We start from the raw sequence: 18,278 nt of genomic DNA on the forward strand, positions 1-18,278 counted from the left end.
CAGAATGCCCTGCAGCCAATCCTGAAGCTGCTTTTACATGAGAGCAGCTTCAGGATTGGACTGAGCACCCTGATTAGCGCTATAGGACAGACTGGGAGTGTGAGCCTGCTCTCTCCAACCCCAGCAACGCACCTGGGGTTGGAGAGAGCTTTACCTCCCATGACGGTTTGACTGGCCTGAGATGGCCAGCGAAACCGTCGTGCACTACCACTCCCCTCAGTGCTGTCAGCCCCCATGCCCTGCCACCAAGCCTCGGCAGGGGCGGTTACGCTGCTCCACCATAGCGAAGGAGCCATCGCTGGGGAAATGAATAGACATATTTCCAAAGAACAGAATACAAAAGAATATTTCAGGACCTTGAAAAGAGTGGAACAGTCAATACAAATAACTCTTATTAATTCATTTTTATTTATTTGAAGCGGTGACTTTGGAAATATCTGAAACAAGTGCAGTATATCTGATTTTATTACTATTATATATTTGATACTTTTATACACGGAAGTCTTTTCAGTCCTGGAGTATTATCCACATATTTAAATTGAACTAGGAGCTGAGAAATTGTAGATGTCAGGTTGTTGTTCAAATAATTCAGAACTTACGTTCAAGGCATTCCACGATGGCGGTAAAATGTATTAATGTGTGTGGTTGTAGAGGCACTTGTAGATGGAATAAGCAAATTTACAGTTGATAAATGGTCTGTGGTATGAGCAATTCAAAAGTGTAATATAAAGATGTAATTTTCAAAAAGCTGCACGGATGTTCTTGGAAGCAGCGGCCTGTGTTCAATGCCGTCAAGAGCAAAGTCATGAACTGAGGGCAGCGAAATTCAGAGGAAAATTACAGGATAGATGATGGAGTTTAAAGGTCACTGAAAAGAGTGGGATTACCTTGATGTTACTGGCAATGTATAAACTGTTGGGAAGGAGAGCTGTAAAGGTAAAGGGGGGAGTGTAAAAGAAGTATTCAACTACAAAGATAGTGGGGCAGTCAGCAGAAAAAGAGCTGTTGTGTTAACACTACACTTACTTTTTACTTTTATTCATTCAAGTGAGAAACAAGGAAGTGGGTTTAACTGCCTGTTATAGTTTGGCACTAAATCCAGCATCAGAAACGGTGGTATTTTTAATGCTATACCAACTAACTCTGTTTATTTTGGTTAGCTGGTTGAACCTTAAGGCATGACTTTTGAACCATGTGACATTCGTCATGAAGTAAGGATGGTGGGTCCACTGAACAATAGGTGGGCGAGGGCACTGTGAGAAAGTGAAGTGTTAGAGAAGGCACTTCCAGGGTAATGCAAGGATTATAAACTAGGGTTGAAGGGCGCAATGCCAGAGTGTTCAAGGTTGTGAGGTAATCGGCGACCGCTGGTGATCTTTGAAAGCGAGTCAAACAAAAGAGGGGAGAAAGAGGTCAGGCTTACATGGGAGCTAGCCTCCTTACTTCAATGAACAACCAAGAAGAGTCCCACTGTATTCGAAATGACTCTCTTCCCACTGACCTCTATAGTTTCAAGGAAAATAATACGTTTCTTAAAATAAGCCTCACCCAACAAAGTGTCCCACAGTGGCATGCTTCATCTTCGGGTTCTTCCAGCCCCACTGCGGGACGGGGCGTACTACAACCGACTGAGACGTTGGAGGACTTGTAGGGTGTAGACTATAAAGTAAATGATGGTATAAGAGTTGGCGGGTCAGACTAGGGGGCTATGTGGGAAACTAAGGGGCATATTATCAAGATCGCCGCTTTAGCGGCAGGAAACTGACGCTAAAGCGGCGATAATGGGCTTGATAAAATGTCCTTGTGAATTCCTATAGCAGCCCAGGTTCTGGTGTTAACCTGGGCTTCTATGGGAATTTACAAGGGCATATTATTAAGCCCATTCATCACCGTTCTTAATAATATGTCCCTAAATGTATATTTTATACTATAGCTGGTATATTTAAAAGTGGGGAAAGGAGAAACACACGTCAAGGTGTGTGTGTCTCAAGGTCAACATGTTTCAAGCCTATCCCCTAAGGCTTTTCATCAGGACCAAGTGAATGATACCATGTACCAACCCTAATATAAATACCACCATGGTCTTCTTAATAAATATTAAGAAGAAACATACATGCAATAGAATACCTAATTAGTATTTTTTCTTGCAAAATATTTAGATGCCAAAATCAGGCCCCATGAAGAAGGGGTGTTTGTAGTCACACAGTCTTCAAAGCTGCAATGAATTCACTTAATCACACATTGCTCTGGTCAGGAAAGAACCATCTAGCGGTACACAAATATAAGCTGTCCCAAACAATGGTTGCTCGATAGCAGGTAGCAGGAGTAAACCGTACACTAATCATCAAAGTACAGAAAAAAGCCAAATGTGTTGCCAATATGCCTAGCAAATTACTAATGCAAGTAACCTGCGTTTGTGCATGCCTAGATGTGCATGTGTTATTTTCATTGAGTGCAGATATGTTAAAAATGCTTGCCGCTTGGCCATGGCAATGATGAAGAGAAGATGTTAGGAGTTAGGTGTCATCTGTGATGTTCGGAATGATAACCTTGGAACATGTTATGAGTGATGCAATATATGATGTCATAAGCAGTGTGTGGTGAGGACGTGAGTTATAGTGTTTTAGAGTTTAAAATGTTATGTTTCACCTAACAAAAACCTAACATTAACATTTGTTTTTTTCAGTAATAGTCTCTGCTTTTTTATGTAAAGTAAGATATTATTAATAGACCCAACTATGATGTAACTTTTATCTTTTTTTAATTTCAGTAAATTTCTGTGTTTTTTTAATATAAGTAATAAGGAGTATTAAGGTGTATCATTTTAAGTAAATCAGACCTGCTGGCTTGTCAATGAGTCAGAACACCAAAATATAAAATGCAGGCTTACAGACTTTATCAGGAGGTGAGCACAACAACATATATAGGAAAGAAGACCTATTGACTTTGTCAAAAGGTCACCAATATCTATAATTAAATGTGTATTTTATAAGTACACACAATGCAATGTTTATTAATAGCGATTGTCACAAAATAGTTTCCATAAAGCTTTTTTTAAACAAATATTAAATATGTCTTTGAATCTTTTCTTAACATTTTTCAAGGCACAAAATGCAGCCATGGGACAAACCACTAAGGATTCCCACACGCCAACTATACCTATGAATTAGGGAACCATATATTTATGGGCCATTCATGAAAGTAATGGCAGGTGACTGCTTTATCTCTGGAAACTCATTTTAGCTAGCAGTATATCTAGGAATTAAGCATCGGCTGTAGCTATACCTGCAGTACCACTTATGGTACACAAAAGTGAAAATATTATCAATACACCTACCTACCTACATATATGCCTACCTATGTACTTACCTACACGTCACTGTGTTTCCTTTGCCATTCCTACCTCCTCTAAGTTGATTCCTAATTAAGGGTTATAGCTGAGAATCCCTTTGGAAGGGTAAGGCTGAAAAGGTAAATACACTTATGTTATCCTCTCAGGCAATACAACAGAGCGAGGCAGATTTTCTTTTATTTCATCACTTTTCATTGAAGTATTGTAAACACACTATAAAACGCCATAGTATGAACACATATAAGATGGAATATTATATAATAATTACTAATACAATAAATAGATCTACATAAACTAAATTGCAAACAGGTGATGTAGCAACAGGCCATAATATGTGGCATGGTATGAAATAGAAAGATGACATGCATAACAATTGAGATGATGATAATAAGTATTGGCAAGCTGTATGAAATGAATGAATGAACATTTTGCTTATTAGGTCATTAAACCCATAAACATGGATAAAAATACACAATTAACATTCCAGAAAAGGAAACGTTCAAATTGATATACAATATACAGTCACATTAAGGTAATATCATAAGGCCAGCTCCCTTTACCCATGAGCTTTCATTGTTACGGGGCCAAGGTGCCTGCTATTCATAAAGTGCCCAAGTGCAGTCCTTCCCAAATTTTAGTAGTTGCCGCCCCACCGCCATGGCGCAATGATGTATCAGGGTGCTTGAGCAGCTTTTGGCAGGGTTGAACTTGCTTAAAGGGGCAACATACAAGATAACCTATAAACACTTAAAAATGGTTCACTAGGCCCTGCACCTATGAGCAAGGTACACATAAAATGCAGAGTGGGTGTTCAATAGTACCGGAGTCAACATTCTATGTGGCATGCAAAACTGGGGGGCGGGGGGAGTAAACAATGGGAGAGCATAATAAAAATTACAATAATTAGTAACAGATGGTGAAGGGTTAATAGCCGCAGTGTCAAGCAATTGGACATTATGTGGCTAACTAAACCATTCCCAAGTATGCAAAATTACGCAGAACGTGCAAACAGTGCAAAAATCTAACTATATTGAGGGCAACAACCCCATGTGGTGGAATAGGGAGCCAGTGATCTAGATTCCCCCCAGCAGACTGCCATATCATGAGTAATTTCCCTGGACTCTTGGAGTGGCCTCCCTTGGCCAACTGTCTTGGCCCCCATCTGGACATGTGGATTCTTCTTAATGTGGGCCTTAAAAAAATCAGGAAATTGCACCTGTCAGATGTTGAGCATTGTGCTCTGTGGGTCCAATGATTCTTACGCAGATCTGAATGTCATGATCACTGGTGCCTTTAATTCCTTCCTCAGTGTGGCTCTTCCTTGATGGACTAGACGGGGACAAATGCATAGGACATGATGCAGTGTTTCAATTGTCTGGTGACATAAAAGACAATTCGTGTCCCCTCCTTTGAACTTCTTCCTACCACTTTGGTATAAAGTCCAGGGTGGGTGATCTCCCTCAGCCTCAAAGATAGTAGTCTCAGTTTGACCTTCATGGAGTAGATGGACCCCAGAAAAGGGAGATCCTTTTGATCATCATAGGATTTGAGCAGCAGCCATCCATGAGACTGCTTAGCCAATGCTCCTTTGTCCTCCATCCTGCTTTGCAGTTTCATGTTTTTGTTTATCTCCTTGCTGAATGCTTGGGCGGGTATATTGAGGCCCTATAGCTCACTCAGCCAGAGTTTGTCTATGCTTCTTCCAAGGTATTTTTTTAATTCACCCTACCATATTTGGAGGTTAATTCCGGTCCAGACTAAGCTGGCAAATAAGTCTTCATCAGCAGATATCAGCTTGTGGCAGCACTTGACAAATGCTCCGGGCCTGAAGAGGGACTGTTTTGGCACTGAATACTCTAGCCTGACTTACGCAAGTATCTCGGCAGCTGAATTACTTGTTTATTAGTTCTTGTCATGATTTTAGCCAATAAATTAGGCTCTTCACCCATCATAATTTCACCTTCATATGAGAGGCTAGGTATTATTTTGCCTTCATTACTGCCGCCAATGGTTGGAGTTTGTGGCCCACAATGCCATGCCTGCCCCTAATGCACCACAAAGTGCCTCTATGACCAGAATCTAGATACGGGGTTGGCAAAATGATATGTTAAGTGCTACCAATAATAACACTCCATCATCATGCCTGGTTGGGCCCCAAACTTTTTATGATGCCCCTATTATGCCAAGATGTACCACCAAGATGATAACTCCATTATTTTGCAATGAGAGTGACATGATCATGCCATGGAAGTCCCATCACTGGAACAGCGTTTAATACTGTAACAATGGATTCAAAACCTCAGCATGCACAGTGCTGTTAGAGGAGAGGTGTGGCGCTTTGATCGCCGGCGTCAGCTCAACTCAGCATCATGTTACTCCTGGCAATTGCTCACTTAGGGCCATGTTTACAATAGAAGAGACGGAGTGTGGCGTTAGCCTTCATGGCCACATATGAAACGCAGGGCTGTACTATATTTTCAACAATATGGTGCAGCCCTGCGTTTCCCCCTGCGCTGGTGCTAAATTTAATTGCCTAGCACCAATGCAGGCACCCTTTCACAATAGTGCAAGGGTGTCTGCATTGCAGGGGAAGAGTATTTATGTGCAGGAAGGTGACCCTTCCTGCACATAATCAATCTTTAAATGGCATTTTGTAACTTCGATGTGTGATGCTTAATGCAGCAAACATAGAAGTTGCAAAATGTCATATTATTTTAATGATTGTATATGTGCAGGAAGGGACACCTTCCTGCACATAAACAATCAATGGCGTCTTGCTGTTTCCATGTGTGCTACACAACGTAGTACACATGGGAATAGCAAAACTGGGAGAATTTTTTTTTAAATCCTCGTTGTCCCAGGGAAGACTTTGTTTTTCCTGGCATTATTTTTGGCGCAGCACTATATTTACTCCACCCTTGTAAGTATAGGGCAGAAGCAAATCAATGGGCAAAGCGAGGAAACGCCCACTGCAACAACCATTTCCCTCCCCTTTCACGCTAAGTATAGCATTAAACGGTGCCTTATAAGGTAAAGCCTCTACCGTGAAAAGTGACATTGTGGTGGCAATAGGGGCATATAAATATACTCTTTAATCTCCCAGATGGCCCCCAGTGCCTTGAAACCTTAAGAGGTGATATCTTCGCTCTTTACAAATATGGATTAATATTAATATTTATTATTATTATAAAAGGCTAGCACTGGTCCAAGGTTTTCTACATCAGAGAAAAACACATCTTGTTTTAAAACGTTATAAAAGTCATGTTTTCCATTTCAAAAACTGCTTATTTCACACATTAAAGCGGATAGAAACTTTGCTCACATATGAGGGTTCATTCTTTCATTCTCATCGTCTATTAAAACCAGCATTGGCAATTCAAATCACTTTGTATTCTACGTGAGCTTCACAAAACAACAAAGTAGAAAATGGCCGGCAACAGCGCTTTCTTACCTAACACAAATAATAAGTAATGGACAGGTGGCTGTAGGAAGTGAAGCCTCATATCTATCTCTCACACCTACCGAAGAGTTATAACCAGGGAAGCTAACATACTAAACAGGGAGTGAGAGGAAGTGAAGAGCTGTTTTATGCTCTCTTTGAACAGGCATAAATATGCAAGAAGTACAAAACTCCTGGAAGAGACAGTCAAACCTCTTATGAAATTACTACAAATTCATGCACTCAAATAGGATGATGAACCCTCACCTACCTACGTGGATTGGTATGCTTCAACAGTGGGTTCCACGTCTATCATTGGGAGGCATCCAACAGAACTGTAGTTTTCTGGTTCGACAGTCTCATAGTTATGAGTTTCCTAGCTAGGTGAGGTCATGTTCTTTATTTCAAAATATACATTCTCTCTTTATCTGTCGGACTTATATTAAAATAATATGTGGGTGATTCCGGATGTTTCGTTGGTGTAGCCTAACCACAAGATTCTAAGAGGGCGGTTCAAGCAATGGACCCTGCTTTTCTTTTTTTTGCCCCGGCATGTGTCATCTCCCAAATATTTTTCCTATTATGTCATGGACATTCTTCAGGACTATCCCCCAGATTCATCAAAGTCCCGTTTTGCGAATCCTTAATAGCGATTTTTAAGGAATCGCTATTAAAGACTCGCAAAACGGGATGCATGTAGAAATCGCAATATTTTTTGCGATTTCTACTGCTTCCTTATTTGCGATTCGGTAATTGCTAATCGCAAATAAGGAATGGCTTTCCCATTCATTCCTATGGGCCTTAGGCCCATAGGAATGAATGGGGAGTCATTCCTTATTTGCGATTAGCAATTAGCGAATCACAAATAAGGAAGCGATTTCAAGGGTGCCAGGGTGTACAAAGGACACCCTGTAGCACCCCTGAAATGGTAAGGTACACTGGTGTTGCGCACACACATGTCCAAAGGACATGTGTGTGTGTAACATACAACTTAGAAAAATGCACTGAAGTGCATTTTTCTAAGTTTTCGCTATTTACCAAGTAGTTAGACTTCGCGGTAAATAGGGGCCCCAGATTGCGAATTCGCAATTTTAAAATGGTTCATGAATTGCATTTAAGGAATCTCAAATTGAGATTCCTTAAATGCAATTATTCTCAATTTAGCGATTTCTAAAATTGCGATTTCGGCTTGATGAATCTGGCTGTATATGCCTTGGTATCTCACACCAAATACTGTGAAACAGTTCCTGTTTCCAAGGGCATTACATATGCATTCGATATATCCTTTCTTCTCTCATTACATGATGCAACAGCAGTGGAAACACCCCTTCTTCATACAACAGGTGCAACATGGTCTTCCTTACTTCAGGTGACAAATACAGTTCGTGCACTCAGCACAATCTTTCCAAATAACAGCCAAAAAACACAAATCAGGCAAAAGAAGTGCAAGCTTTGCTATCACAAAAAACAGTTACTTCGGGAAAGTACAAATCAAGCTTTCCTCACTCAGAAAAGGTGAAGTGCGATCTTCAATTACCTGAAGAACTTACTTGGTAAAGGAGACCAGTGCAAGATTTCATCACTCACAGAATATGTACAAATAATGCATGAGTGACATGTAGATTATGGACAATTTTAGGAGTGATGCTTATCTCACAGAGAGAAGTTAATAGGTGGATGAGTGAGTGAAGTGTGGCTCAATGGTTAGAGCGGCAGACCCTGATGCAGAGGTCTAGCCCGGGACCAGGGTTCAATTCCCCGCCTTGGCGGGTCTTGGGCTAAAAAATTCCACGGACCTAATAATTCTCACCTCGGTGCCTATTCCAATCATGGAGTCCCACTCTGCAACTCCGGGCAATAGCTTGCTTAATCTCCACAACTGCCCCCACAACGCTAAGGATGCCTGGCCTCCACCTTGGGGGTGCCCAGGAGTGGACACCTCACAGGGAAACCAGGATGGGTTCCACAGCGGTATTCGTACAAGCGCCTTGAGATCCTTGCGGGTGAGTAGTGTGCTATACAAGTATCAATTTACATTTACATTTAATATACATGTTCTGCCACCATTCTCACTGAGGTGATATTCCAGGCATGTGCACATCATGAAAGGCCTACATCTGTCACTTGGAGACCTATTTGTGTTAGTTCTTTAGTTGTGCACATGTTCAGAAGAAAAACTGAGGGTTGCAGCCCACTAGTTGGTCGCCAGGAATCCCGAAAGAGCAATACATAAAGATTCCTTTACAGTTTGTTCTTATATTGAAAAACAGTTTCTGTTTTTCAAAGATCGAGGTCAAGTTTAAGGGAATGTCTTCTGACAAATTGTATGGGGATTGGTGTTTGCTTCACTGTCTCCGACTGCAAAGTGACAGGAGTTTTTACAGCAAACAATGTGAAAATGTTGCTGGGTACATGGAGTGTGAAAGAAAAAGCTGTAGGATGTCATTTCCATGTAACACACAAAATAAATTACATTCCTATAAATGAATTATACTCACATTTTAAAATATATCAGCAGTTCTAAAAGCATTAAAGGAGCACATTTATTTGCAATTCTGAAATGTGAAGGAAATAAGGATTTTAATAGGATAAAAATGAATTAAGGCACTTACTTGGTGATGCTTAAGTGATATTCTTTGAAACTTGATGTTTGCGCGTTATTTTTTGTATGCTATATAATTTTGTCAATAAAACTGTATGCCTGTGCAAATTTAGTGGCCATTACAATGGAAAATGTGCTGTCTGTAAATGACAGTGAACTACCGCACAAAGCTTCAGAAGCACCACATGATACAACTCCCTTACCATTTTCTAGCTGAATACATTTGCTACACTTTATGTGAAGCTCTGATTTTTAACAATCCCTATGACCTCAGTGATTAAACATTGATGTCAGCACCCCCCCACTCTGAAAATTGTTTCAGAACTACTGGTTCAAAGGTGCTGAACTATGTCCTAACTCCAGGTCTAAAAAAAAAAAAAATTCAGGATGGTAATAACATTTTTAAGTGATGCCATGAGTTAAAGAGAATTATGAAACAGAATTGGCACACCTTGAAAATGGATAGTGTAATTGGATCTGACATTCCCAGTACCCCTTTGGTTACATTCAGGAAGGCAAGGTCCTTAAGGGACACTATAGTACAAAGCCATTTACACCTGGCGGTTAAAAATCCGGGAACCCTAAGGGAGCTTAAGGGAGTATTTCCTTGTGGAAAATGCAAGGCGTGTATGGGAAGTAAGAAGACCCTCTCATTTCAAGTAGACAGCCTAGAAAAGCCTAAATTGATCAACAAGTTTCTACTTGTACCACAAGCTATGTGGTATATTGTCTGCAGTGCCCATGTGGCTTACGCTACGTAGGTAGTACGATTCATTCAGTAAAAATCAGAATCTTAGAACATATGCAGGCAATAGCCAAGGGTAATGTCACCTACCCAGTGGCTAGACATTTTTCTGAGAAGCATAACAGTAATAGGGATCTATTACGTTATTATGGCTTGGACTCTGTCTGCATTAGTATAAGGGGGAGGTGACAGGATCAGAAAGCTCCGTAGGCTTGAATGCAGTTATATTATACACCTTGGAACTAAGAGCCCTAATGGGATGAATGTAGGGGAGGAATTGCCAGTACATTTGGGGGAATGAATAGTCGGGGGCTCCTGTCATTCGAATTGTATTAAAATGGAATTCTGTGATGGTGCTAAATGTAAATAAGGTTGGTCATAGGGAAAACGTTTATTTTTTGCTTTTACGGATTTGTTTATATTGATATCTTGACATCAACTGTATATATATTGTCTGCTATTAGCCGATACACGGCGCTATTCTGTTACAAATTATGAATTTGGTATTTAGCCGATACACGGCGCAATCGGTGTTTAAAACTATGCCTATGTTTTATGAATGTGTTAACATAGCATAAGTAATCATGTGATTGACTAACGTTATATTGATAATATTGACGTTGCCGTTAAAGAAATAACTGTTGCAGCAATATATTATTACGTATCATACAGTGTGCAAGGTACCACGAGACTTTGTACTCGATAAAGTTATATTGAGACACTCTAAGATGGCGCCTGAAACTGATAAAAAGACAGTCCGTTTTTGATTTTGATGAATGACTAACCATGTGATCTGCTTTACCCTGGTTTTAAAATGGCAGCTTTTCGGCACACACAATGTAAACATACGACTAAGGCATCGCCGAAACGCGTCATGTTATACTTGTCCCGGTAATTTGGATTAAACTAATTTGTGGCAACTGAAGTTCCTGTGGAGTGCTTTCCAGATACCTAAAAGGAGAAAGGAGTGAGCAGTGATATTTACGCTAATACACCATCGCGTCAAGAGAGAGAGAGAGAGAGAGAGAGAGAGAGAGAGAGAGAGAGAGAGAGAGAGAGAGAGATCTAAATGCACCACTGGGCCCTATTTTAACACCAAAATGGATATGAGACGCTATCCTATGTTCTGCTGCAGAAGAGCTTTTTAAATGTGCTAAAATCACTGGAATCAACACCAAGAATGTTCAGAAGCATTTTGATTTTAATGAACACATGCCACTGGCCAGCACCTCATTCTGAGAAGTGTTACAGCTCCAGTGTAGTTCACTATCTGTACTTTCATGGGCAGATTAATATTTTGGCTACTGTCCAATAAGGACATATTGAAGGGCATGGAAACATTTGTGACATTTACAAACTATTATAGTAAGAGTGGAACACAAAAAATTGTAAATAGTATTCTATTGTGGTAATTCACAGCATTATGAAAGTATATCTACTATAACATTAAAAAAAATGCTTACCCCATGTACATTAAAGCTAGCTGTGGCTCAAATGTTAGTTTTTTTAAAAAGTGGTGGTGGTCTGAAAACAATTGGGAAGCACTGTACTAGGTCATTGTTATTTGGAGCAACCAATCCACAGTATATGAGCTCTAGAAAGGTTCGCTGGTGCCAACCTCTACGAAATGATTTTGAATGTGAGTGCACCATGCACTGCCCCAGTGCTTCTTCTCTTCAAAATGTGGAGTGCCACCACTGAATGCTAGGATTACTGAAGTGAACAGTGTACAAGAGGTGAGGCAGACAAATTAAAAAAATGAAGTTTGTGGTTTGACACTGGAGAGGAGACTTAGGACTCAGACTTCTACAAGTCGACGCATGTGGCCAAATGTTTCAGATCTTGTCGACCTGTGTTGGAAAATACCTGCACCCAGAACCGGCAGCGCCATGCACAGACTAAAATATGCAAGGTAGGCATTCCCCTGTAAAATCAAGTGTATAACCCATGCAGGGATATTGATGGTTTTGACTATGTGTGATGAGTTGTTGGCAAGCGTCGCACAGAGCCTGAGATGCATTAAAATAGCTACTTATCGGCAACCCAGGCATTTGAAATAACGCATTGGCTGCGGTACATAATGATAAACCACACAAAACAGTTTGGCAAATTCAACTATACCATGGAGATGATTATTTTGCACCTTTGAGTTGCGAGAAGACCACCACCACCACGTAGACAGCACAGGAGAAGGGAGCGCGTTTTTCAGCAGCTGACTTCCCTAATTGACCTCAGGGAGGATAAGGTAATTACATGCTACTGATCCAGCGCCCCTAAGGAAAAACTGTTTCACCAACGCTACCCAACTCCACAATACTCACCATTAATCATAAATCGCTCAAAAGGCCCATATACCAACGAGACAATTTTTGAGCGGCTGAATCATGTGACCTAATTAAACAGAACTATTCAAAAACTATTTACACATTTATATACAACTGCAGTTTATCATTTCTTACCATGTTTTAAACAATTATCATTTTAATTAGATCACTTAGGTAAATGGATAAGCTGATGGTAACTAGACATGAATAAACAAGACCAGCTTGTTGCTTCAAAAATCTAATTTTATTAACTTTATTATTCAGAAAAGAGCATTTTCATTAGGAAATCTTTATTTTATTAGCAAAATGTAAGCTGCGTTTATTAAGGAGAAAGCATAATAGACCGACACTTCAAAGGAAAATCAGTTAGCATGAATTTAAGAAAATAACAGTTTCCATTCCCTAAATTCTATTTCCCTGTCTAAAACTCACTTCACCTAAAAGAAAGTCATTTAACCCTGTTATCCTTACGTGCGTCAAAGAGTCCAACAGCACGACACGCCCTTCAGGAATCGGAAAGCGAGAAGCGCCCTCCTGCCCATGGGGACAATTTTTATACCTTTCTGTCTAGCTAATCTCACTAAATTGTATATTTTTCTCTGCCATCCAGTGTCCTCATTGGCTGACTGATGTCAGCTCATATGGTGTCATCACCTTTCTCCAAGCCTTAATCGGGCTTTTCTTAGAGTCCATTGTCTCTGTTTTATGTGACTTTTGGCTTCCTCGAAAATAAAACATTTCACGAGTTGCAGTCCATGACTTCCTTAGCCTGGCAAACTTTGCCGCTTCCTGTCCTTGAGTCTGTCTTTCCAAGAGCATACATAATACAATTTCCATTTGAATTTGCAAATACTTTTCAACGTGGTTAAAGTTTCCATGCAGGGCTCTTGCTCTCTCTGGACAGGACTTGACAACGCCATTTTTTCAATGTACCCTTTAGGCCTCACTCGAAAACTATTATTTAAACAAACACAAGACATCAATTAATTAGAGAATTGAGACCCATTCTGTTACCCACCCCCTTTGCTAATTATGAACCCATTAATTTATGTTACCTAGCTAAGCACACAAAGCTGCATTTCATAACAACCTTCTTCTTATAGGCCGCAAGTTTCTCCACGAACTTATGCCACATAAAAGACGTAAGACATAACATAAGCACACAAATAAACACATGCAATTAGTTAAACAGCCGCATTTAATACTGAAAAAGACAATAGACAAGATTAGTTTATTATTTTCAACGCACTTGCTTTTGCAACAAAGAGCACATAAGTTAGTCCCTCGTGTTGTGTAAATGCATTTTTAAAACTATGTTGGTTAATAATTCATCACAAATCAGTTAATACGGTTATTTTATTATGGAAGTTTAACTTTGCGAGCCAGAACAAAATATCATTCTGAATCTCGCTCCATCACTACCAACTGCGGTAAACAGTACCCCCAAAAGTAGGTTACCAGGCACCTGCCCACCTACAACATTCAATATGGTAATTGATGGACTAAGCTCTGTCGAGGGTTCCTTCCGGTCCTGCCAGCTAAGTTGTGACTGCCCCCAAAAGTATGCCACATGAAGAGCTGGGATACACACACTGTGAAATCCAGTGGGAGACCTCACCAGGTACCTCACATTCAAGGAACCATATTCAACTTTGAAAATGAACTGAGACACCACCTTTTGGAGTAAGACAAAGCTCCAATTGGACCTTGGAGGTCTGTTTTCAGTTCCCAGCACTCCCCAACAGGTCGCTACCATCCCTCTGGCAGCGTGACAACTATTACGGAGCATGGGCAACCTTCTCCCATCCTCTGCCCCAATTAGCCTCACAGTACTGAGATGGGGCTGGGAACAGGCTCCAGCACTGTTGGTGGACCTCGGGATCCTGGCCAGCATGGCCTCCTGAGGCTTCAAGCTGCTCCCGCAATATCTGCAGCATTGTACCCTCGGGAAGCTCAGGGCCACACAGGGATTGGCTCTCCTTCTGACTGGGGCGTGCCACGCAAAACAATCTTTGGTGGTGCAGCCGGAAGGAGAACAGCTGCTCACTGCAGCGTCTGGTAAGCAGTGGAGATATGAGGATCCTTAGAAGACACACAATGTGAACTCTAGGAGGAGGGGGCCTTGGAACAGCACCAGCCTAAGTACAGCCTCATGGTGCGATCTCCTCACCAAAGAGGGTTGCGCTCACAGTAAAGCTTCCACTGCTGCACAGAAGTACAGAACAGAGCGGGCCGCTCAGTCTGATAACAACTCCCAACATGCACTAATTACTGCTCAACAGAAAAAATGGGGAAAAGAGAAGCGCTCCCCTTCAGGCCTGACAGCAGATGTGTTCATATCACAACATCACATGTTGGAAGTTGGTTAGTCTAGTGTGCTAACTGATGCCTGTCTAACGGTCACAGGTGTCATATTGGCCTAACACCATACCTTTCATACCTATGCAGTTAATAGGTATGCAGGATGCCACATACACTGTAGGTTGGCTGAACCAGCACCTCTCTGTGCTTCCTGAGAGTGTATTGCATCGGTAACATATCTTATGGCAGAAATGCAGACAGATTGTATGAACTTACATATTGTTCTTAATAGTGTCCTTAATATTGTATTTCATAGGCATAGCAATGCGATATATTTGACTGAAAAGATGTCTATTATGCAGCCCACTATGCTCACCCAGGCATACTGCAAATTTAAAAAGGAACAAAAAGTTTGGAATGTCTCTTCACATCACAATATATATGTGTTTTTCACATAAATATATTGTACTCAATATTTCACCACGATGAAGGCAAAAACTCACACATAGGTGAACTTTTACCACTGACAATCCACACAGCTGAAGATATCAAGCCAGGTAAGAAAACAGGAGCAAGGAAAGTGAGCCAAAGGTGTGTTTACCCCCATTTCACAATTCACTACATCTCATTTCACCTGTACTATTGGTCAGAAGCTGAGCATCAAGCTAATGTGTTCAAAACAATGTATTCTGCAGTAGCAGGCGTTGTGCGTTAATCATGCATTGGCTATATCTGTAACGATGCATCATAAAAATTACGCATTTCTTAAAAACTGGTGGGATACACACAGGGAATTGCGCAATGGCTGTGGCAGGCTGCAAACTAGGAAGTGAGAAGTTACTTTCACTTTCGCTTACAGTCCGTTAGTCTGTGCTGGCTGTAGTAGGTGTCTTGTGGAGTGGCTTCGTGATTTTGGAGTATTTTGGTCTTGACCTTGTCTGTGCTGACCCTGTGTTGTGCCACTTGTGTTAATTGTGTATTGAATTTGTTGATTGTATTAGTTTTATCATTGTATTGTTGGATGTTTGTCCATTTAGGATTTTATATTTAGTGGTAGGGGAAAGGTTAAGGGGTATTTGTATAGTGCTAAAGGGGTTTAGAGCAGGTTGAGTCATGTCCGGGAAGGGGAAAGTCAGAAACCCTTCTGAGGGAGAGTTTGGGGGCCTGCTTTGGCTGCTGTCACATTATGTGCCCAACATGATTGCTATGGTGGTAGGGTCAGCCAGGGCTACCTGACATAGGAGCGCAAGGAGCAAGGTTAGAGAGTGCGGTGACACATGACTAAAGTGTTTGGTATCGACCGCTCCATACAACAGTTAAAGTACTGATGTGAAGCAGATCTCCTAGACCACCTTGGCATGGAAGTTGGTGGCCCTGTTGGTAAGTTCTTATTTACCATCTGCATGTAGTTGTGAGTGTATAAAAATATTTTAAAATCTATTTCTTAAAGGTGAGGGACAGAAAATGTGAAGGGTAGGATGCCAAAATACAAATTAAATCTGTAAAATTGCAACCCTATGCCACAGGGGGATGTTTATAGTGGCATAACAATAACCTCTGTAGCCTCCACAGTGTGGGGGAGCTCCAGGGGCACCCCTAAGGCACCGTGTAGAGCTTATGACTGGGTCCAGAGCTTGGGGGCCCACCTCCATGTATGTTGCAGGGGGGCTACCTCACGTTTTGTCTCGCCACTGGCTGGACAAGGTGTTGGATCTCAACAAATTATTTCACATGCATGTATTTGTATACATGACCTGAATTCATATATGTGCCTGTACAGAGCATGAACAGTTGATGTTGAAATATCCTGCACAGATGACATGTAAGTAGGAAAGTAATAATCACTTACCTATCACGTGGACCTACTAATGTGTGCTTCATTTTTCAGCACACGTTGAGAGTTGGTCATTCCCCTACCAAGGTAATTACTTCCAGATGGTGGCCCTTTCAAAATAGGAATTTGATACAGCCATCACAGGATTCCTCCTTGCACCATGTTGCAGGTAGACTGCTTTGCGCCTACACTGCACTCTGTGCACCAGTGACATTATTAGTCAATAATTGTCCTTCGCCATACGGTGTATATCTTTCCTTTATTGTTCCATCTCTACTTTGCCAACTGCTACGTGTCTAATGTGTTGCATATGGTATGAACAAGTAACCCTTCACTTGATATCTGGCTGCACAGCATAAATCAAACTTTACATATCATCAAAAATTCATACACGGCATGAAATTATTCCTGTTACGTTCCAAACATTATTTAATGTCATAAGAAATTGGTTGTGTGGTGTAACACATTTAAACAGTTCAAAATGTAAACAATCATTTATGATAATGTTCAATTTGTGTATTTACCAAAGCTATATATAATGTATTAAAGACGATCTTTCAAATTACAAAATTGCCATGCACTTGTTTACTTTTTTCTTGTGTTAAGGTGGCTATCCCTGCTTATTATAAAAGTACCACTCACCGACAGAATGTTATTACTTTGTATCCACAGAGTCCCCTGAAGAAGGGATTTATTATCCCGAAATGCATTGGGCATTACTAATAGTTGGATGTTGAAGATTTCTGTAATCTCAAAGATCGTCTTCAATACATTGTATATAGATTTGTGAAATACATTGAACATTATCATAACTGATTGTTTAAATTTTGAATTGTTTAAATATGTTACACCACACAACCAATTTCTTATGACATTAAATGATGTTTGGAATGAAACAGGAATAATTTCATGGTGTAATTTTGTATATCCGTGTATGAATTCTGATGATATATAAAGTCTGATTTACGCTGTGCTGCCAGATATCGAGTGAAGGGTCACTTGTTCGTACCATGTCATAGAAGGGGCAGGCAACCTCTTTCTGGTTTGCACGCATATTAGATAAGTTGATGTCAAAGCACTTAAATTTAGTACAAGATAGGTGTGCGCAACACCACTTATTCAGTTTATAATGTGCTTATTTATTTATTTATTTTATTTGAAAAGTTTTATATAGCGCTAGCTAGACCAGGAGGTATCAGAGCGCTTTACATGAGGGCAAGCATTGTTTCATAGCATAGTTACAAGTTACAACGTTGCAAGATACACAGTTTCAGAAAATAGATACCAGTTGCTGGAGCGCGGTTGCATGCATAAAAAACGAATACTTAAGGGAAAAAGCAGGCAAGGGGAGGGATTCTGGGGAGAGAGGATAGGGGCAGGAGAGGGCGACCAGGAATGAAAGAGGGAAAGTGGTGGTGGAGGGAGAAGGCAACTTAACCGGGAGACATGGAAAAACAGTGTCCAGGCGTCCTGTGTGCAGTGATCCCAGTGGAAAAGGATTCGTTCCCACACCTCCGCTGTGTATTGGTCCCTATACCCTGTAGTCTCTCTCAGAGGGGTCACTGAGACTCGAGAGAATAAATGCTGGATCCCTCCCCAAACAAGGGGAGAGGGAGCGCTTTTGTAAAGGCACATGGCTAAATAGTTACGAGATACACAGTTTCAGAGCATAGTGACCAGT

This window comes from Lissotriton helveticus, chromosome 3_1 (genome assembly GCF_964261635.1).
Source record: "Lissotriton helveticus chromosome 3_1, aLisHel1.1, whole genome shotgun sequence".
NCBI classification, from domain to species: domain Eukaryota; kingdom Metazoa; phylum Chordata; class Amphibia; order Caudata; family Salamandridae; genus Lissotriton; species Lissotriton helveticus.